The 24,703-nt window shown below is 29.1% G+C and overlaps 2 long non-coding RNA genes across 2 annotated transcripts in view; one reads left to right on the top strand and one right to left on the bottom strand.

Annotated features, from left to right (window-relative positions):
* Nucleotides 1–20,554, bottom strand: part of LOC142331401 (uncharacterized) — a 410,253-nt gene extending 389,699 nt beyond the window's left edge. Inside the window, exons 1-3 of the long non-coding RNA XR_012757987.1 lie at nt 20,424–20,554; nt 12,138–12,251; nt 6,137–6,241 (exon numbers count right to left, since the gene is read on the bottom strand). This is a non-coding gene — a long non-coding RNA (uncharacterized LOC142331401). The remainder of the gene's footprint in view (nt 1–6,136; nt 6,242–12,137; nt 12,252–20,423) is intronic.
* The window catches only part of LOC142331400 (uncharacterized), a 305,532-nt gene that overhangs the window by 141,014 nt on the left and 139,815 nt on the right, over nt 1–24,703 (top strand). The gene's annotated exons all lie outside the window — the stretch shown is intronic.

Genomic DNA, 24,703 nt, shown 5'->3' with positions numbered 1-24,703 from the left:
TCTTTTTGTTTTTTTTTAATTAATGGAATTAAAACCCCCTAATAAAAAAAATACAATACCAAATTGCATGATTACAAAGAAAAAGAGTAGATAATAAGCATATGAGAATACAAAGCTATGTAAATTATGTGTACAATAGTATATACTGGTGTACACACCAGGATACATCAATGTATGTATATTTTAAACATGTATTACTTTGTAACAAAAGTTGTTTTTTTTTTTTTTTTTTTTTAAATGCAGAATCTCAAAACGGAGAGAAATATAAAACCCTGAGCGGATTTATTTTTTGCCAAGCAGAAATATTTTACCATTATAATATACTAACCGTGAAAACCGGGATAGTTATATAGAAAAATATAAATTTTATCATTTTTTTACGTTGTACTTTCAGAATTTTATTTCCTTCTAACTTCAGCTTTCTAATACCTAAATCAGAATGCCAGTGTGTTATCATACTTGTACGGATAGAATGTCTGCTTAAACGTCAGAAATTCCTGAATCGATCTGAATTATTATTATTTTTTCATTATATTCATTGAACTTTGAGAAAGATTTAATAAGAAAATTTTATTTTATTTTTCTAATTTATAAGTTACAATCTGTTCAACTAGTCAGTAATAAGCAATCTCCGCGCTACAAATAATATGAGGATGATATGTATGGCATGGAAATGAGGTGTAGTCTTGTACTGGCTCAGGCCGACCATTCCTGAGAAGTGTAGTTAATTTTCAACCACAACACTGGTATCCACCGGTATTCACTATCTAGTATTCAAATCCGTACAAAAGCAACTAGCTTTTATTAGGACTCAGAACCTTCAACTTTGATAATCACATTTTAAACAACTGAATTGTAATGACGAGTTAACCATTAAACCAGCCCGGTGAGCTTAAAGGAATAAATTTAACAAGTTAATGTCATTAGTGTAAGCAATAAGCGTTACTACCGAAAGCGTTTCATATATTACAACGGCATTTTTGTGATGTATTTTGAATTGCTAACTAAATCATATTACAAATATTTAATTTTTATCAGTGTATAAAAATGAAATCAACTGATCACGTTAGGAACGGGTAGCTGTGCAAATCCACAGGTAAAAAAAAATAACTATCCCAATATTTTCCACGAAAAAATCATAGTAAATTCTTTCTTTAATCAATATCTACAGATTCTCGTAAATGAAGTTTTAAAAGATCGAGTGTATTTTATTCTGCTTTTGCATTTATCAGAATCGTGAAATCCATTCCGTAGATATTAAAAATTATATAAATAATTTTATTATTTCATATTTTTTGTTCCTCAAGAATCGCCTTAGGGACCGGTCTTATATTCCATCTTCACAACAGATCTTTCGACACTGGACTGTGTCACTGTCGTTTCATTTGCCGATTACAACATCGACATCCTGGCTGTCGATGTTGATTAAAATTTAGCTTCACGTAAACTACAATATGAATTTGAGCAAATCAAAAGATGGCTATCAGGATGGAAGATTAGGATTAATCAAACGAAGTCGATTCATGTGACATTCGCAATGAGGAAAGGAGACTGTCCACAGGTTCATATCGATGACGTTCTCATACCACATGCTCAAAGTGTACGGTCCCATGGTCATCATTTTGATCTTCGTCTGACGTGGACGGTTCGTGAAAGAGAAAAGAGAATATAACTGAATATTGAGTTTAAGGAAATATAAAGTTCACCGAGCAAGCGGTCACAACTTTCACTATCCAACAAATAATTATTGTATACGACGATCCTGAAACCGATTTGGACCTGTGGGATTCTGCTTCGGGGTACAGCAAACAGCGGCATGGTCAACATTACACAGCGATTCCAAAACAAAGTACTTTGGTTCGTAAGAAACAGTGAAATCCTCGAATATCTGAGGTTTACGTTATTTTCGAGTAGAAATACAGCGACTCGGTACAAAATATAAATTGCGGTTAAAAGACCAGATTAATTATTAAGCTATTAATCTTCTAGACGATAGGGAAGAAGTTAGAAGGCTAAAACGACTTCACGTGTTGGAACTTGGTGATTTTATGTGATTTGAGTTTCAGCTACATCAACTAAGTGTTATCTATCATATCGTTATTCATTAAAACTTAATTATTATCCTTTCATTAATAATTATAGTTTTATTTTTATTTTTTCTCTTGTTATGAAAATTCTTATGACTGATTTTTTTTGTTGAATTACAAATGGCACTGTTCTCTGACCTACCTTTATATAAAGTACTTGGATTAATTTTCTTTACAGAAATAATAGTACGTAATCTTCTATGAACTTTGATGTAAACCTCTCTAAATGTGATTTTATGTGATCACATTTACTTACGATTACTGTAACTGTTTAACCGATTGTAAATTTTACTTTAAGACAAAAGAAAATATTTTTTGTTAAGTAGACGAATGAAGTAATTTTTCATCAAATAAAGATTCCTTTATATATTTTAGACTAATATATAATAAAAATTTATTTCAAATTGATAAGAAGGACGTTTATTTCCAATAACTTTCTCACGCAAAAAAAAAATATTCAATATGTTAACACGACTCTCCCCAAAATAGCTTTACTTATTTCCAAGAAAATATTTTTTAAAGTTTTTTATCACCTAAAAATATTTTACTGGTTAATATATAACATAAATAAAATATTTAAATCGTCGAAAAATCAAAAAACAAAGAGAAGAAAAATTATAGCAGATAAAGTAAAGAAAAAAAAACTATAAGAAAGGAAAGAAAAAGGAAGTTTCAGGATGCGGTAGGTCCTTTTGTTAAGACCATTAAGTGTTGTCGGGAAACGAGTACTACCGTTCATTGACAGAGGCAATAACTCTTTGCTACTTTGCAAAAGCAACAACGACCACAACAAGAAAACCGATTGGGTATACCTTCAGTTCTCCTGTACTATTAACCTCTACTCCGTTCAGAAAAAAAAAAATGAATAAGTAAAAAAAAAAAAGAAAAAGAAAAAATTGTTAGCCGCATTGATTCACCGACGAAAGAAGAAGAAATATAAATAAGCGCAGGTGGACTGGTCTTGTTCTTCTTCTTCTTAATACGAACCGTCCACGAAGAATCGAATCCAAAGAACGAAGTTAAAACTTACTAACCTGCAGTCTTTTGATCGCAACTTTTTTCGTTTTTTTTATTTTGTGATTTCTTTTTATTATTTTTTTCATTTTATTTTATATATCTTCTGTTCCCATTGGCAAAACCACTAAATCAGTCAACGGTTTAAGCGAGTAGAAGTAAAAGTTGTAGGATCAGCGGCACTGCCGGTAAGCCGGTACACCGGCAAAGTCGGCGAAGATGTCTGAACTCCATTGTATCGTTTATTGAAAGAACAGAAGGAAAATTACAATGCATATGTGGGTGAACGGTCTTCGGAATAACATAAATCGAAACATCGCTCGAAAACGACGATCACAACAAGGAGTATAAGCCAGACAATAGAAAGAGAGAAAGAAATAACATAAAGAATATAATATATAAGATAGAAAAAGAGAGCGAGATAGAAAATCTTTAAAGAATAAAAAAGAACATTAAAAGAAATAAATAATGAAAACGAAATAACAAAACGATTGTCGTAAGTATGAAAATGACAATATGTCTTGTTATTATATAGCATAGCTTCCAGCTTCCAACAGCAGCAGCAACCCTTTTGTCCAGTTCCAGCCCACAACTGCACCCGAACTACGCCATATTTCACTACCTACATTCTGTTTCTCTAGTCTCTATACACCGCGCTTTATAATGTAAAAAGGAATCCGCATTATAAAAAGGAAAAATGCCGCTGGCGTAGTACATATTTTTCTTTAATCATTGTTACTTTAATAATTTCATCAGATATTATTAAATATGTGTGTATACACATAAACACACACACACACACACACACACACACACACACACACAGATAGATAGATAGATAGAGAGAGAGAGAGATTTTTAATAGACAAATTATAAATTATGTGCAAAAAAAGATATGATATTAAAAAAAAAATTATTATAAAAGAAAAAGAAGGATCTACCATTATTACCAGAAGGGAGATTAATTAACCTGTAGAAGCAGTTCATCACTTCAAGTAATAATTTATTTAAAATAACACCTTAAATAAGATTTAATTTTTAGCGTACTAGTATAATATAATTTTAAAGTTTTAACAATTTAATAATACAATTTTTTATAATCTTGGTATACCAAAAAAATCAATCGGGTATAACGAAGAATGAAACTATTTAAACAATTCAATTAATTATTATTAATAATTTATCTGTTTTTACTTGGATATTATATTGTCATGACCATTCATTCAATGACGTTAATTTATCCCTAACTACTATAATACCTAGGATTTTACGTAAAATTAAAATTACTTAGATTATAAAATTAATTAGATTTAAACACGATTCCAATATTATTATTCGCAAACAGGTGTTAACAAAAAATTTTACCTATTCATCGGAAAAATGTGATGAAAATTTTATATAAAAATCAAAAATTTATAAGAGATAAAAAGACATTAGCAAAAATAAAAATAAAATTAAAACAAATTTTTATGTCCCGTACAGAGGCTCTGGGTTGACTCGCCGGATTGGTCTAGTGGTGAACTCGTCATCGCAAATCAGCTGATTTCAAAGTCGAGAATTCTAAGGTTCAAATCCTAGTAAATTCAGTTACTTTTACTTGGATTTGAATACTAGATCGAACGGTGTTCTTTGTTATTTAGGTTTCAACCACACACCTCAGGAATGGTCGTCCTGAGACTGTACAAGACTACACTTCATTTCACTTATACATATCATCCTCTGAAGTAATACCTTACTGTGATTCCAGAGACTAAACAGGAAAAGAGAAATAGAGGTCCCGGGTTCAAATCCCGGTCAGGCATGGCATCTTTTCATATGTTACCAATCTCTATTAGGCTAATAAATAAAAAAACAAAAAAATAAATAAAAAATAAAACAAAACAATATTCATCTCTTTTGGTTTATTTTACTAATTCTTTTGTATCGACTGTTGATAACTAACAATTGAAATGAGTATCTATATCTAGAATTGTATTTATTTGGAAAAAATTCAGATTGATTTGTCAAAGTACAATAATGCATAAGCATTTATAGAATTTCTGTTCTACTTTAACATAAAATTCAATTTAAAAATACTTCAAATAATTTCGCTTCAAACAAAAATTCTAAAAAAGAAAGATTTTAAAAATTAAAAAATTGTGAAACAAGAAATTAGATAATTAAATTTTTTTAAATAGAGTTTCTTCATTAATAATTTCAACATATAAATATAATTTTTAGGCTTAACATGTGCGTGTGAATATAGAATTTCAAATTTTTATGAAAATTCAATTGAAGGTCGGAAAGTACCCTTTTTTCAAATAGAAGAAAAAACAGAGAAACATATTTATATGTATGTGTGTTGGACGTGTGCGTACACTAAAAATCAAAAATAATTTATTGTTAAAAACTAAAAATATTTTTCCATTCAATTTAGGTTAAATGGATTTTTGCGATTATTTTTTTTATTGTATAAATTTTTAATTTAGGATTTAATATATATATTATACTTTCGTAATCAATTAAAGTTCCTCTATGTAGAGATAATGTATCCAATTCTTACAATTGTTTTGTTTGTAAACCAATTAATTATAATTGTTTTCCTGTAGAAAGAGAATAATTTTTAGCTTTACAACAACTTTCCCAATATTTGATATAATTTTGACTCGTAAAGTTAGAGAAAACCTCTTAGCACAAATTACATCATCCCTTTTTCTAAGAGTAATGATGCTTCTTATAATGTAAGTCCCTTTATGAATTGAGACTATAGTTGCCATTTTTAGCGCTGAATATTATCTTATGATACTAATAAATAAGTTTACATTTGGTTTAATAATGACGTCAACAGAAAACCGCATTTTCTTACGAACTGTAACATGAATTTCTTGTTATTTTTGTGAACATATATATCTCTTTTAGAAGACTGTAATGCTAGTAGGTTGGTTAAGATATATCATCTAATAATAAGATTTGTAAATGAGACTATTATAAAAAAAATATTTATTTTTTAAAATAAGGAGCCGATTTACGTGGTGGAGAGATAGCTTATCACTTACCACTTTTCAACCGGATATTCAGCTTTCGAGTCCTATTCAAGTGTGGTATTTTTCAGACTACCAAAAATTAATTTAGTTATCATCCATCGCTTTACAGGATGCCAGCTAGAATAAGAAGAATGTAGACATATTATTTACTGTTGTGTTTTCTCTTCTTCAAGCCAATTATAGACATACAAGAAATCTATTTATTATTCATTTACTTGACAAAAAATATTGTGTCAATCTTACAGTCAACAATATTAAAGGATATGTCACTACATAAATCATAATTTAACATTATTTGTTACTCAATAATAAAAACTAAAATTATACATCTTATAAACAACTAAAATACGTCTATAAATTCGTACCAATAATTGACAATAAAATGACGTCACGATTATAATAATTATATATATAATATATATATATATACATATATAATTATTTGTATTTACAGTAGCTTTAATACATTTAACTATTTATCAATTTACAACACTTCTTTCCCACCACCCCATAAATAAGGAAATATGAAAAATTGTTATAACTTAGGAAAATAAAAAAGGGTGGTGGGGGGAACTTTGGTCTATATAGTATATTGTGTACCACATAACAAACAATAGGTGGTGCAATAATAAACGTCAACCGGAAACTCGTCATCAATCCGCTGGTTTTGTGCCAGCATTTCCGGCGCCCCCTTATCATCATTATCAATACGAATGTCGCCATTTTGATTTCCTCCAGGAAACGACCTCTGTACATATCGAATTAATGGTGAATATACCCCATTCAGTATATTCGACTGGCGTATCATGTTTTCATATAAGTTATATATATATATATATATATATATATATATATATAATACAACTACTATTATTAAAATAAAAATTACTTTTATTTATTTATTATTGTTATTATTATTACTATTATTATTTTTATACTATAGAACACCAGCGAGTAATTAAAAGGTAGAAACAAGGTTACTAAATTAAAAAAGTCCTATGGAATGGGCGGAAACGTAAATAAACTGCAATTAAAAACATAGAGATTGGGATCGAAGTCCAATTAAGCCTGTCCATTCAGAAAAACAGCAGTCGGTGGTGTGTGGGGGGAATTTTAACCGGTGTGTTTTGTTTGTGGAAGGAAAAAGAAGAGCGATGGACAAGGGGGAATTGGGAGATTGCACGCAGAAATGCTTTCATTTCAGGAATTCCTACAGTCAGCTGAAAAATTCCATCGTTCGACGACTCTTGTATCCCGCGCGCGATGGTTTCGATATACAACAAGCAGTTTTATATATATAAAAAACCAGTAGACTTTTGTTTAACATTTTTTTACTTATTGTAAAATGCTTAAGAATAGACAGCACAAACATTTAAGGACACACTAATATATATATATATGAACGTTCAAAAAAAAAAGAATAAACTATATATATATATATATATATATATATAAAGAATGAATTCTTGTTTTAAAACATGTCTTTAAGAAGCTGCCACTCAAAATGTGACTTAACTTTTAAATAAGTCAAGGGATTTTAAGGGAGTACAAGAGGGTTTTGAGTTGAGTTTTGGCTGCTCTTAAATTAAAATGTAGTGCAACATCAATCACCGATCCTTGTCATCGGAATTCGTGTATATTATTAACATTGTATTTATTAAAAATTTATTACTAAATCTTATTTGAAATAAAACGTTTATTGAATTTTAAATAACATACTACTTTATAATGTCAATATCAACGAACTAAATTTTTTTTTATTTGTGTTATTTATATATATTTTTCTTCATTTAAAAAAAGTAAAAATATAACCTAAAAAAATAAATGGAACTATGTGCTTTAATATAATATATATAAATTAATATTTTAATGTCTAAAAGATGTCATTAGATGATTATGACGTAAAACAAGATAAAACTACCAAATAAAGTAAAAAATATCGTTCAAACCATTTTTTGTTTTTTGTTGAGTTCATCAGTTTTTATCCCCCCCCCGCTGGAGCCAGACCCGAAACCAAGCATGAACACAACTCCAAGGGGTGTCATTTCCTCAAATTCTCTAGTCGATAACTGACGTTTCCTCCAGATAGCCGGGACTCTGTAATTAATCGCCATGCCTCTAATGACGAAACCTCGTGGAGATTCCCCCACCGGGACTCCGGTCTTGACGCCTCGCCTCAAATGAGGAATCCAAAAGGGATCCCTCACCGGGATAACGGTCTTTATTTGCCCCCGTCATCGAAGTTCGATCGGAACAGTAAGGGAGTGCCTGTCCAATCACCGACAGCGGAACACCTAAGCGGCCCACCTCTCCTGGACAGGCCTGTTCCAACCCAGGTATTCCCCAAAACACAGGAAAGAACCTTATTGTTTGGTTTTGGTCCGTACAAACCATTGCTGCATGCAAATATATTACACGTGTAAAATATATTATCCATATTAACGTGAAAATTAAAAACTATTAGTTAAACGAATAAAATTTAAAAAAACTTGGGTAAGAAAGAAGGTAATTTTGGTTATGTAGTATGAAATAAAATCGAATTTTTTTATAAAAATTATGAAATTTGATCTATTATTTATTTTACACTTTTTCCGACAACCTTTTGTCATCTTACCTTGATGATTCAGCGATCATAAAACTGGTCCTTTATAACAAAGAACTGAACCAAGTGCGATTTCAAGACATGATCATTGCTGAAATTATTACCATTCAATGTGCTTAGTAAACTTCGAAATAAATGGCAATCTGATGGTGGCAAAATGGACTATATGGGGAATGAGACATCATTTCTCAAACAAGATCCAATAATTTTCGATGAGTTACCAAGATGTGTGAGATGGAAAACGATTCCTTTGCCGTTTGCCAATTTTTCTTTGATTACTTCTTTCTGTTACATTAGCTGTTAACAGTAAACGTCTGAATTGCTCGTTTGTTTACTTAGAAACAGTTCAAAATATACAACTTCCGAATCCCTCCGAATTGGCAGTATGATCTTTTTTTCTTTTTTTTAGATGCGATTCAGCTTTCTATGCGGTTTGTGCCGGTTCATCAAGCTTGAACAATGATTGATTATGATTGATGTTATTGTAATCGATCCACTTTTTATCACCAGCGTTGATTCGTTTCAAAAAAGGGTCGACATCATTGCGTTTGAGATACATATTTCAAATAAATATTATTTCATCGTGTTAACTGAATTTTTTTCAGTTCATGTCAGCCTTTTAATACCCAGTTTTTTTAACCCAAATATCGAGCGTTTGATGTAATTTTTAATGTTGTGTGTGATAAATTTAACCTCTCTGTAAGCTCTCGCACTGTTATATGACGATTCGATTCAATCTTGGCTTTGATTTGGTCTTTATCAACTTCAGTAGGTGGACTCGAATGCCGTTAATTTTTTAGTCAAAGATTTCCTGCCTGGAAATGTAATACTGGTTTTGTGACATGCGTTCTGTTAGGCAATAAACATCATAAAATTTATATATCTGAATGAAAGTCTAAGCGGCTTTCTTGACTTTTCGGAAAAAAAGTTAAAATGTCAAAACCTTTTTTTTTGCACTTTACGTTAAAACTGACCATAGGTGTAAACAAAATTACGTGCAATTTGCTTCTAAAGTACACTAAAAGTGTTACCTCTCAATCAAAGAAATATAAATATATCTAATTGTGAAAACCGAGCTAACTTGCTTGCCAACCCAAATATTTGTAATAAAGTATATTAAAATATAGAAAGTAAAGATATATTAATTAAACCGCTATCCAAATTTATAACATTTATGTACATTTACAACTACACTGAAAAAAATACCGTTATAAGTTAAAAAAAAAAAACAAAATGCGTACGAGATAACAAATAAAAGTAATTATATACATATTCTGAATTGTTTAGTTATTACCTTTAACTCTAACGTATGTAGCGTACACATACGAATTGTAGTGGGCAGTTAAAGAAATACTCTAGCGGGAAGGTGGGCTGGAGTCCACCTAATTGAAAACGTGTGGGTGTATCTTCACAATAATTAAGATTAAGACTGTACTGCCTCCAAATTAACACTAATCACCTGGCTAGTCAGCCTCTCCTTCTGATCACTAACACAGAGAAACGTATGTATTGAAACACACACGCGCACACACATGCTCGTTTATTCAAATGAATGCATAGTAATTTTTCCTCCCTCTTATGCTATCTTTCTCTCTACCATCCTCTCTATCAGTTCATTCTTCAATAGATTTGAAAACAGGTTTTCAACCAACACCAGTAGCATGTTTTTTTTTTTTTTTTTTGCTTATTTCATTCTAAAACCAATTCTCTTCTGTTGTTGATCAATGTCGCATTTAAAGCTTATTATAAAAAAAAAATCTTTGAAAGAAAAAACTGTAAATTGAGAATAAAAATAGCAGACCGTAACTTTATTTATTGCATCCCACTATACACTTCGAAATTTTTATATATCTATTGTGTTTTTTTTTTTTTTAGTTTTTAATTTTATTTTATTGGGTAATAAATAAAATAATACTTATAGAAATATTCTAATTATAATCGCCATAATTATTGTGTTTTATATATCCATAAATACACTGTATGTTTAATTTTATAAATACAAAATGTTTTTGAAAAACGTGAACGATCATTTAAAGGTATTTTTAAGCACATGAATATATTGTCGTTAATAAACTAAATAAAGCTTTATCACGTGTGAGATATATATCGATATGTACGTATGAAATTCGCTGATAAAATAATAGGTCAATGCCTTTCTTTTTTTAAGTAGAACGCTTATCTTTGCGCTCGATAGTACTAGGAACTAAAACAATAGTACGGTACATAAATGATTGTCTTCTTATTCTATAAAACTACTTTTTTTTATTTAACTTTACAAAATTTTCGTAAAAATTCCCTCATTACAAATAGAAAATCAATCGACCTATTAAATAACATATAAATTCATCGGCACAAAAATAAATTTGGATTTACTGGATAAAAACCTCGACAATGACACATTAGTGATGTCCGGTCTTCCTTGGAAATCATGATTTTGATAATAGAGTAGGATTATTTCTAACGCTGACTTTTAATAAACAACTAGGGTTAAAAATTCAGTTTTTTAAATTTGTTTAATTTTCACATTTATATTAAATTTTGTTATATACCTAAATTTATTTCAGTATAGACCAATCGTGTTTCACTGCTACATACGTACAAGCAAGTCCAATTAAATTTCTATCTACAAAATTAAATTTACATTACGTACATCCTCCAGCAAATAATTGAAAAAAGACTATTTTATTTATAATAATTGGTCATTTTTACTTCTCTGGCATCATAGCCCTAGAGCTACGCTGCAAGAAGAAAAGTATGGTAATTAGAAAAAAAAATGGGGTGTGGGTTTTTTTATTGCATTCCTCGACGTTTCATGATCCAGGAACCCCAAAATACAAAAAAAAAAAAAAAAAAAAAAAATAGTGAGGGGTAATATTCTTACATAAGGTACTGGCTTGTTTGAAGCTTAGTAACTTTTGAATAGATAAACCGATTTTGATGAAATTCGGCACATTGACTCGTGTATTTGTAAAATTTGGGGTTGATAATTTTTGGGGAAATATTTTCTCAAACTTTTCCAAACATAACTCAACTTTATTAAACTCAGTACATGTGTTCATGCTTATCTTAACATTTTTTTTTTTTTTATATTATTTTTCACCAAAATTCCTTCTTCCCCAAAAAACGAAAAAGGTATGTTTTTCCTATGTTTTACTGAATTTTTTATAGGTCTTCTTTGACTCAAATCACCACCAAAAAAAAAATATATAAGCAAAATTGGGGGTAAGAGAACCAATCAAATTTTAGAAATATCAGTTTTTTGAATTTTTAAAAACGTTTTTGGTTTATTGAATTTTTTAATAATAATCTTATAATAAAATTTCATCATCATTTAACCCCTCCCTCAAAAATAATTATACCTTAACTAGAATAATAATTGTAATAATAATCATAAGAATAAAGGTAACTTACTGGCTCCAAAAATTTACAATAAATAACAAAATCTAAAAAAATTCTTGTTCCTTTCTGCTCAAGATTTTCGTTTTTTAATTTGCTGCCTTTTTAAAAAGTATCAACTTTTCTAATCTAAAATTTTAACAGAAACAAAAATAAATAAAATCAAGAAGCAATAAAACTATAAACTATATATAGTAATAAAATTATAAAAATATAAATAATAACAATTAAGATGTGCTAAGTATTTCACAGTCAGAAACGCACTGATTTTCAGAGTACAACGCACTACATAGGTTCGATTAAGCAGTAGACCCCCCCTAGTTATAAGCATCAAGTTTAAACTTACACATCATTGTCACTCACTGCATAAGTGCGTAAGAAAAATACGCCACTACTCAGTCAACATAACCATTAGATAAAAAACAATTACCCAGTCATCATGCCCCTTAAATTTAGTAACGCTACCTGAATACACCGAACAATATTTCTAACGTCAGATTCCGCAGAAGTCAGCTTTCCAACTACCATCATCATGACGACCACGCTTCTAACTTTCTTCGCACAAATCTTTTTCGATCTTTAATTGAGTGTAACTCAGGAACGACTCGACCATTCTTCACCAAATTTTCACATACTTAACTTCAGATACACTACTACACCATATCGAAATTTCAATGAAATTGAGCTAGTATTTTTGGAACTTTTTGAAACACACAATTTTGTACATAAGCCTATAAATATATATATATATATATATATATATATATACAAGGAAACTACAATTTAAATTAATGGTATTTCATACTCTTCATATCTCAAAATCTAAAGAAAATTCAATTTCACTTCCCCTCCCAATATTTGACCGAAAGTAATATTGTACTTTTATTTGAAAAGTTGGTAAAAAAAAAAAACTTATAACCAAAACAATTGCAACCATGAATAGTACAGCGCAGCTTATTGAAAATACAGAAAGCACATACTACAAAAAAAAAAGACAGGAATCATGTGATATCCGTGTTGTAACACAAAAAAATCAAAAAATCATTACTGCTTTAAAATTTTTGCACAAGTGTGTGTGTGTGTGTGTGTGCGCGCGCGCGCGCGCGTGTGTGTGTGAGCAAAAGAGTTTTATTAAGAGCGTAATTTTTCAAACAGATGTCATTCTAATCTCTACTGTATCACTTTAACATTGTTGAAATCAATGTTGGTAAAAAATACATTAAGAAAGTAATTTGATATCGGAAAAAACCTTTTTTCTTTTTTTTCCTTTAGTAAACAGTATCTGTCAAAAATTTCAATGTGAGTTTTTTTTTTAATTCAAAATTTATATCTGTAGTATATAATCAATCCATTAATTTTGGTTGCGAAAAAAAAGCATTTTTTTTATTACAAAAGAATATATATTACGTATCATTTTATCGATGTTTAAGAAATAAAATAAAAATAAACTTTTTTACATTAGTTTATATAAGTCATATGTCAAAATTTTTATCATCATGATGTGGAGATGATTAAACAGAAAATAAAGAAAAGAATCTCAAAACCAGTATTTTTTCGGAAAAAAAATAGTATATTCCAGAGGTAAAAGCGCAGATTAAACTAAATATACCAGATTCGTATTACAATTATTATTGTGGGGGCTAGACTGAATAATACAACGAACTGATGTTTCAAAGAAACGGTTGAATGCATTATTGTATTAAAATTGTGTAGGTTTTTATAAATGGAAAATTCAATAATAAATATTATTTTAAAGTAATAAACAAATAAACTTACTTCTAAATAAAATAATTATTAAACATTTTAGGTTCGTTAAATTTTGAAAATAAAAGAATTCAACAATTAAAGTAAAAATCTATTACACCTTTATTTATTTTTACTTTTCCCGTCTAGATAGTACTATACCAGATCTACAGCTTTAGAAAGGAAAGTATTGTAATCGGTCCAATTTGGTCATATGCGGTTTTCACCGAAACTTGATGTTTTCACATCTAAGAAACAAGAAAACCGGATGGAAATTTTCCGAATGTTAATGTTCGTATGTACGCGTGCGCGCGCGTTTGTGTCTGTGTTGTGTGTTTATTCAGTGTCGCTTAATCACCTTATATCTTCCGAACTACTAAACCGATTTTGACCAAAGTTAATCAGATTAATTCTTTAAACGGCTCATTAATGCCATTAATTTTTCAACTTAAAAGGTCAAGGGGATGAGGCAGTAGAGCAAGGTAACGCTAAGTATCTCGATATTTTGCCTAATTAAGGTGTTACTTTTCACAGGAAAATTTGTTAACAACTCAAAAATTATAATATTTGCAATAAATTTTTTGTAAAATCGCACCTCTACACCAAAGAAAGCTTTAAATAAACCAGTGGCTAAGTGGGTATACTGCGTCATTAGTAACCCCTCTCACTGCAAGGCACGCTAGTGTAGCAGTAACATACAGCTGCTGTAGTCGTCTCTGTTACATTTTTCTGTTTAGCCTTTGGAAACACCGTAAGGTATTAATTCAGAGGATGAATGAGGATGATATGTATGAAAGTAAATGAAGTGTAGTCTTGCACAGTCTCAAATCGATTGTTCCCGAGATATGTAGTTAACTGAAACCAACCACCAAAGAATACCGTTATCTACAAATCTAGTATTCAAACTCCAATAAAAGTAACTGTCTTTACTAGAATTTAAACTTAGAGCTCTTGAATTCGAATCCACCTGATTTTCAATGATGAGTTCACCACTAGACAAACCTGGTGGGTTGGTCTATCTGAAGTCGTCAGCTATGTTGTAACGTCACAGGTGACCGGTAAAATTAAATAAAATTTAAAATGTAAAAAAAATATGAGTGACCGCTAATACCGCCACAATCGTGCGAATGAAATACTGCATGCGCACGCAATTTAGTTAAAATCATTGAATTAAGTAAATAAACAAAAAATATATTATTTAAATAAAATGATAAATATTTTAAATTAAGTTGTGTGTGTATGTTTGTAAGCGGTGTATGAGAAAAAACCACAAGATGGGAAGTCATATAATTATTTTGTCAGCTCCTTTATTGTATCGTTATTATTATTTTGGGAAAATTAATTATTTTTACAGTAAAACTTTCATTTCTTATTTATTTATTCTACGATGATTTATTCAAAATTTTAAACAGAAGATTCGTTTTCATTTTTAAATATTTGAATTCAAAATTCAGTCGCGTTCTCTACAAGATATAGGAAAATATCTTTAAAAAATTCCAAATTAAATTGTAGGTTTTTTATTACTCCACAGATATTAGAAGAAAAATTTTCAAATAAACGGTATTTTACCATTTAAAATCTTTTTAATGAAATTCTAACGCTAAAACATCCTTAAACATTAATTGTTACTTATGCAGACAGCAAAAGTATTTTCGTTAATTTATTTTTCAATTCAAAAAAATACTTAAAAATTTCTCTTGAAAAATTCTACTTCTTGATACTTTATGAGGCTGGATTGGGAAAAAAATAGTAGAAGAGAAACACAAAACAAATATTCTTCAGAAAAAAAATTTAATTAAATTTTAAAATATACATTTTCTACATTCTCTCTTTACAACTTATATTAGGTGTTTCATTAAATTCAACTATTGTTAAATTATCAAATCAAAATACGGTAATCGATACATTAATCTCTGCTTTATTTATTCCGATAATACATCAAAAGTAATCTAAAAAATTAAAATTAATTTAAAAAACCGGACAACAAGTTGTACTTCCCTGGCATTGGTAATTTTATTTTTATGTAATAAAAAAATAATTATACATGAAAAAATTACCTAAGGTTTATTTTTTGGGGTGGAGATAATTTAAGAAGTTTTTTTTTTTTTTGTAAAATTATCATATACGTTTAAATAAACCAAAAAAAGTTTAAAAATTCAAAAAGTTTTATTTTTTCTGCACCCCACTTCTAAAATCATCTTCCAAGAAACTTAATTGATTTGTCTATGTTTGCAATATTAAATAAAAAAACTAAAACAAAAATCTACTATGAAATATACAATCGATAAAAAGTTACCTAAGATTTTTTTTCGGGTGGGGATGAATTATAATGAAATTTTATTGTTACATTATTATTCAAAGATTAAATAAACCAAAAAAGTTTTTAAAAAATCTATATTTTTATCCTTTGATCGACTCCCCCACCACCAAAGTATTTTTGGGTCGCTTGCACTACTACTGTGACTAGAAAGACATAAAAAAATAAATACGGTTAAAAAATATGGAATAAATAAAAAGATAGTTTTTATCAATTTTGGGGAAAAGGGAAATTTTTGGGGTAAAATAAAAAAAGTGACATACACGCGCTGTATGTACTAATCTTACTACAAGGTTGTTTGAAAAACGTTTGAGAAAATTGACCTCAAAAACTATCTACCCCCACCCCTTGGAAATATTAACTCAAAATTGTACCAAAAAATTGCTTCATATATACACAATTTTATAAAAATTTTTTTGTCTTCATGGACAATTTTATAAAAATAAATTTATGCAGTCAAAACTTATTTGGCTTCAAACACCCACCACCCGTACATACGAATGTACGAACATTATCCTCACATTTTTTTGTTTTGATTGGAAGAAAACCTCTATCCAATTTATTGACAGATTACCATACTTTCCTTCTTTCAGTATAGCTCTAGAGCTATTACGCCAGAAAAGTAAAAACATTCGAATATTTATAAATTCCAAGTTTTTCAATCTGATTCATTGATATTTAAAAAATATATTATTTAAAACAACGTACTAAACTAGTATTGAATAAGATAGAATCATCTATTAGTCTATTGAATCACGAATCTTTTATAAACTATACGATTTCAAACCTAAATTATTAAGAAAAAATTATTAACTAATGACGCTAAAAGATAATTTAATAAGATTAAAAATACAATCGGTAAAATAATAAATGAAACTACAAGACTTAAATTTAGAATAAAACAAAATATAACAAATAAAAGGATAGAAAGGATGATAAAATAAGAAGAAGCAGAAGGAAATACAGACAGATTTTCACCACCCTCAATTGTTTATTGCGGGGGTGGAAAGACAGGATGAGCCTATCTGTCAACGAGGATATGGTGGGGCGGAGTGGATGAAGATTTAAGACGCGATGTTTGTCACCAATCAACTACAAACATAGCGGCGGCAGCAGAAGCAACAATAGCAATTTCTAACATGGAAGAAGAAAACGATAGTATAGCGTAGATTATTATCTGCTATTTTCTTACTGCCTAAATTTATCCCCTTCTTTCCTTCTTTACCCCTCTCTTGAGTCATTCTTTCTTTATCTTTCCTGCTTATGTTTTCTTCCATTCTATTTCTTTAATATTGTGTACCATATACATATATATGTTTTTCATTTTAAGTCTTCGTATACGAAACATAATACGAAATCAAAAGAAATAGACAAAGAGATTGTTTTTAATGTAATTCCTTATTTTAGCTTATTATCTTCGTAATTTTCCTATAGCTATACTTTTTTCATTAAACATTCTTCAATATGCAACTGACAACAATTTCCATCCATTTTCTTATTTTCAATTCGAGAGAAATATATTAAAAAAAATAATTACTTAAAATATGTTTAATTCCGTCATCGAAACCACAAATTTTCACTGATTATAAGAAAAAGAAGTTTGACTTAAAGTTTAACTGAAAAACTTTAAAAATATATTCATTATCCTTACGATTTTATTATTTATTTATATATTAATACGTTATTCACTTGATAAAATATGAATCAATACATTACATACATAACGTTAGGAATGATGAATGTGCAATTCAACAGATAAAAAGGGATAAATATTAAAAATTAAAACACACGACTGCGAAAAATCATTGGTCTTTAATATAGGATAACTGAAGAGTGTGCGGGTGTGTATAGTTTTTATTGTATAGAATAATTATTTTCAATTTTTTTAATTTTATTTAAACATATATATATACGCAAAGTCCGTCCCACAGGAAAGAGGTGACACAAGTGAAATAAAATACAAGTCGTTGTTTATTTTTAGTTTATATAACTCTTTATTCAAAATTGGCTCCTTGTGAGTTAATACACAAACAAAAGCGTTGGAAAAATTGTTCAAAACAATTCTGATATCCAGATTTTCAGATATAGAGGGTGCAGCCCTCTGAATATCTGAAATCGTGTCAACACTCGAAATACTAAAAATACCACCTGTTTCATCACCTGTTACGATGCAAGACGTGAAGTCTGGGCCTCTAGCGGCCGATCTTTTCATATCTCTACAGTATTCTACTCTGCAGTCTATTTGATCGTCAGTGAGTGAGTGGGACACAAAACGACACCAGATCTTCTTTTTGCCAAAGTTTTAGTTAGAATCTAAGAAACAGTTGTTTTAGGAATTCCAGTGACTCCTCAATAAACCTTGTAGATGCACAACGATCATTTCGAAGAATTTCAGCCACTTTTTGAACACTCTCTTCTACTTGAACTGTTGTATTATTTATAAAGACGACCAGTATGGGTATAATACACTGATTTAACATAAACCTCCTGAATGTTATTTAAATGATTATTCAGCATATTGCTGAGGATGCGTAAAGAACAACACAAAAATAGCTGATTTGTTATATAAAAAAAACATAAAAGTTTTATTAATAGCGTCTAACTTACAGCAATTTAGACTAAAAACTCTTCATTCGTTATTAAATAACTTTTTAGCTGTAACTGGAATACAGAAACATTCTGTATCTAGATAACTGTATAAACAGGCTACCAAAATCAATTCTTTTGTAGTCCTGAAAGAACTTAAAAAAAATTTAACAAAATTATTTTTAAGTTCGTTATAATAAAAATATATTTTTATTATGGGTTAATAATATAGATTAAAACAGGCAAATAATTCTGTACGATTCATCTAGGTAGTTCTATCACATCGCAAAATACGAATTATTCCATATTGTAAAAATTTATATTGATAAATTTATTAGTAAACAAATCTTATATTGATTTTAACATACGTACTACAGTAACAGGAAATACTGTAATGAAAATTTTTTGACTTCCAGAACTTTTAATGTTTCCTGTATCCAACAATTAAACAAAAAATTTAAAGGAGTTTTGTATTTATGGATGGATGTGTGTATTTGTGTGTTGTAATTAACAAAGCTTGTTACATATAGAACCAATAAACATGTAGTCACGAAACCTTGGTAACCCGTGATTCTTAAAAACGGGGAATTTGATACTTACATTTTTAATAAAATCGGAAAACGGATGAAGTTTGTAATATATTCTCCTTTACACCGTAATTAATATATTTTAATTAGATGAATTTTAATTAAAAACAAAATTTTTGAAGACATTAGTACTGATGTAAATAAAATTTTAAAAATTTCATCCAACTCTATTTTTAAAGAAAATAAATAATTTAAAAAAAAAAAGAAAAAAATTATGAATTAATTCCTTTCAGACGACATTTACATTTATCTCAATTCATATGCAAAAGTTTTAAATGTTTTTTTCTTTTAAAAAAAGACAGTTTTAAAGACTATAAACCAGAACGTAATAAAATTTCAAAAAACTTTCCTTCCTTTCACTGTCTATCAAATTAAATACAATTTCCTTCCCAAAAATAAAAATAAAATTAATTTAAATGTTGAGAGTTCAATTTTTTTCAATACATAAATTTCTTTTTTTTTCAATAAAAAAAATACAAGATTTATTTAGAAACCTGAGACTTAACACCTGTTCTCATTAATCAGAAGGAGAGAACTCCATTACCGATTTCTTTAAGATATTTAAACAGATTTAATTACCATTTTAAGCGTTTAAAAATATTTTTTAAATTGTTGGTTATTACTTACTGAATTAATAATTAATTAAGACAGTGAGATCTCAAAATTGCATTACAAATCATGCAGACATGGAAACGTGATTATGTTTCTGATTAGAAAGAAGGCACAAAATTATAAAGGGATCTAGGAAGGAAACAGAAAGATGGTCAGAAGGGAGCAAGTAAACAACACAGCTGGAAAATAAGGGAGACTAAAATATTGAAAATGTTTGAACGAAAGGATACCGACCAAATTTAACTATTAAACGTGGTCCTAAAATGACCACTAACGATCCAACAAAAAAAGGCGAATTATAAAGTTTAATACTAATTTTTAGACACTAGTGGAAGGGGTAAATAAATACCTCTACGCATAGATCGGGAAATGTTACCAACATCACTGACAGATTTTTATATTGAAAATATTCTATAGATATTTAAAAATTCAGAAATAGATTTCAAATATATTTACCAATTTTGTGTAAGCTTAAATCTGTGATAAATGCTGAATGTAAACATATCGAATGTAAAATAAAATGTGCCGTTAAAGGTTGGATTATAGCGTAGAACTGTAATCACGGCAGAGAAAAAAAATTCAAAAATGAAATACAAAGAATAACGTTTACATTTGTTTAACACGATTCCATGCAATATGTAATATAGAAATTAAATTCTATTCACGTAAGAACTGAATATATTATTTTAAAACATGAGATGTACATAAGTTGTATGAAATTATTCGATTCTCTAGTTAATATCTTAAAGAATAAATATATTTTTTTCACATAACTAGTAGAATAATTTTTTGAATTTACTTTAAGTATTTTATAAAGATTTTCATACTATCACTATTTTAAAAACTACGGACTTGTAGGCTGAAAGAAATCTTAACTGTAAGCCACCAGATTTTTACAAATATGTTGAAAGTTTTACGTGTGAGTTATAATGAATTCGTTCCATAAATGTTAATAAGATATTAGTTACTGATTCTGGTCTATTATATCAGCTTTCGGTGAATATTTTCACTCAGTCTACCGTCCAACTGATGTTTATCCAAGTCTGGATCATGTCAGAGATGGCTTTGATAAATCATAATGACGTACAATGTGCTATTCAAACTTTGAATGCCACAACTGTAATTGGTATTGATAAATTGTCTCCGATCGTATTAAGGGAATCTCTAATCTAACTGCTCCAGTTTTGTGTTGGATATTTAACTTCAGTCTGAAAACAGAAAATGTGATTTTCAGGAATTGTGAAAGGAGACACTTGTTATTCCGGTTCTTATAAAAGGAAATCTCAGAGAGAATAGTTATTACGAATCTATTTCTGTTTTACATATGGTTTCGAAAGTTTTCGGGAAAATTATTCATGTCTATTTGTATAACTCTTTGTGTTGCCTTATTGTACCTAAACAACACGGTTTTGTTTCCTGAAGGTCAAATTTTACTAACCGTATAGACATGGTGAATTTCGTTATGCCTGTTGTTTTTAATACAGGTCAAATCGATACAATATACTTTGCCTTTCAAAAGAGATTTGACGTTCCCAACTGTATTTTGCCGAGTGACCATTGGAGTTCACAGTAAAACGATCAAATGGAATATTACTCCTACCTCAGCAAAAAAACATCAAGGATTAAAGTCTCTGAAAATTTGTCGGAAGTATTTAGAGTGACGTCAGGTGTTCCACAGGAATCGAACTTTGATCCACTACTTTTGTCTTCTTTATTAATGATGTGTTCAATGACTTGTCCACAGCGGTTTTATGTGCTGATGATCTTAAGATGTGTAGGATGATTATTGGATCTGATTATAGGGCGGTCCTCCAAGATGTTATGAACAAGGTAGTTCAGTGGTTCGTAAAGATTCTTATGAATTTAACCATAAGCAGACTGAAGTTTTCTTCTATAATAGAAAAACCTTTTCGATTAAACTTGATTGGACAAGATAGGATTAAACGTATCGATTCTATTTTGGACCTGAGATTTTATGTTGACGAACGGCTTCTACTTAACCTATCAGTAGGGTAGTTTCCAGAGCCGGTAAGAATCTCGGATTAATCCAGTAGGTTAATACAAACTTCTAGTATGCTAAGTCAATTATTCCGCTGTTTCGAACGAATGTGTTCGTTGTTGGCATATTGTTCAACGATTTGGAATAGCGATCGATAATATATTTCTGGTCAAATTGAGGGAGTTCAAAAGAGGTTTTTACGATTTTTGACTGGTAGAGGTTTTCCATCGGATGAAAATTATGATAAACATTGCATTCTCATGCAATTAATACCGCTTCTTGTGAGGATATTAAGAAATGCTAATTCAGTATCAACATGCAACGTAAGGATTGGTCATACCAAAAATTGTTTCAGTTTTAGGTAATTTTTAGGTGACAAACGATCACTTTAAACCGACTCGATACTATGCTTATTAAGGGAGGTATATTTTTTTGTCTTCGAAAGCCCATTTTTTCCACCCCCTGGGCCAATGGTTGGTTATATCAAAAAACTTTACTTAGATAAATTTTAGACCCTTATCCAAAGAATAGTAGGAACTTTATATATATATATATATATATATATATATATATATATATAAATATACAAACTATTGCATAATTACGTTGATTGTGAACTTTTCAACTTCGATTTCAACTTCGGAAATTTATAGGCCTATTAGAAGGTACAAAAGTTTTAAACCTATCGGTAAAGGAATGGACTCATCAATATTTTATAAATTTGTTGAGACGGCTAATGAAATCTTTAAAAATTTATTTTTTTAATGAAAAAATGCCAAAATTTTAAAGTCACTTGCATAGAGTGATGAAAATATATATATATATATATATATATATATATATATTTGCAATTTCTGTAAGTTACCTGTATTCACGTTTATCAATATGTGTTCGATGTTTCTCTTTTTAATTGTTTTACGTTTGATATTTATTTTAATTATGAAGACTCTGATATCTGGTTAGGATGTAAAAAAGGATATCAATATATAGATTTTAATTAATATTTTTGTATAAGCGCTTTATACTAAGGCTTTAGGCCGTTAAATTGCGCTGGTCTCTTTCCTGGTTGCTGAGTAACACTTGTGAGAGGAAACGGAAGGTTTAAGGGTGTGTAGGAGCACTGAAAAAAAAATTATTACCACGGTTATATTTTAATACAAAAAAAAAAAACTATGAATAAATTAACAAAAAAATAAAAATGCCAAACATTGCAGGAAATTTAACTAGAAAAACCAAAAGAAACTAAAATACTACTTACAAAAACTAATCGGTCAGTGTCCGATTATAAATTTTTAGTTGTGAACACTCAGAAATGCCTTTTAACCAGAAAAATAAAAATTTCAAGATTTGATCATTAAAATAAATAATCAAGAATAGTAAAACTGTATCATTTTTAGTAATCTGTAAAGTGAGTTTTTTTTTATTTACTTATTATAAATATTATGAATAATTTTGAAATACAAAAAAAAAGATTAAATGCTATATAATTATTTAAAAACTGTGATACTTAAAAGAAATAGCATTTATAATAATTGATTCTGGTTTTATGTACTATATTTTAACAATTTTATGAAACCATAAATTTAGCACACCAAGCTGATCGTTCTTTGTAAACTATTATAACGCTCGTTGTTGGTCAGAAGCTGTTGAAATCTAACGTAGCTTGGGCTAACTTTGTGCAAAACCTTGCTGTGAAGACTTCTCTGAAACTATTCGACCAAATGTTTTGAAATATTGCATTCACATTTTATTTTACTCACAGAGTATACAATTCAATTCTGCTATTTCTAGGTATATAGGTTCCAGAGTTATATTAACTGTTTTTAAATAATCGATTTAATTTTCAAATCGATTCTATTATAAATTACATGGATTTTTAAGGTTATTGATTACGAGTATTTTAATCTAATTTCAAATGTATATATATATATATATATACGTACGAAGTTTCTCAATGATTTTTCGATTCCATTTTTGTAATCTATTAAACAGTAACAAAATTGTATACGAGTAAGTTATGTGAATGACGTAAGTAAACAAACCTATTGAATATTTTAAAATTCATTTTAAAAAAAATTCCTTTCGGCACGTCGGAAGGCGGAGGTAGGTAGGTGTGCAAAACCTTGCTGTGAAGACTTCTCTGAAACTATTCGACCAAATGTTTTGAAATATTGCATTCACATTTTATTTTACTCACAGAGTATACAATTCAATTCTGCTATTTCTAGGTATATAGGTTCCAGAGTTATATTAACTGTTTTTAAATAATCGATTTAATTTTCAAATCGATTCTATTATAAATTACATGGATTTTTAAGGTTATTGATTACGAGTATTTTAATCTAATTTCAAATGTATATATATATATATATATACGTACGAAGTTTCTCAATGATTTTTCGATTCCATTTTTGTAATCTATTAAACAGTAACAAAATTGTATACGAGTAAGTTATGTGAATGACGTAAGTAAACAAACCTATTGAATATTTTAAAATTCATTTTAAAAAAAATTCCTTTCGGCACGTCGGAAGGCGGAGGTAGATTTCACCGGTACTAAGTAAGAGGTAAGAAAGGTTTCCACCTTACAGTTAAGAAAAACTTCAAATTTACTCAATACGACAAGAGTTGCATGTGAAAAGAAGTTTCATATGTTTGGTATATGACAAGCCCCATCTTCTTACAATTCCAGCTACATTTTGGTCATCTCTTGCCGTAAGGGTTGATCATATCAAAT

Source organism: Lycorma delicatula, chromosome 10 (assembly GCF_047948215.1).
Source record: "Lycorma delicatula isolate Av1 chromosome 10, ASM4794821v1, whole genome shotgun sequence".
Taxonomy (NCBI): domain Eukaryota; kingdom Metazoa; phylum Arthropoda; class Insecta; order Hemiptera; family Fulgoridae; genus Lycorma; species Lycorma delicatula.
Note: the sequence above shows the minus strand (reverse complement) of the source record. Positions and strands in the feature narration are given on the sequence as shown.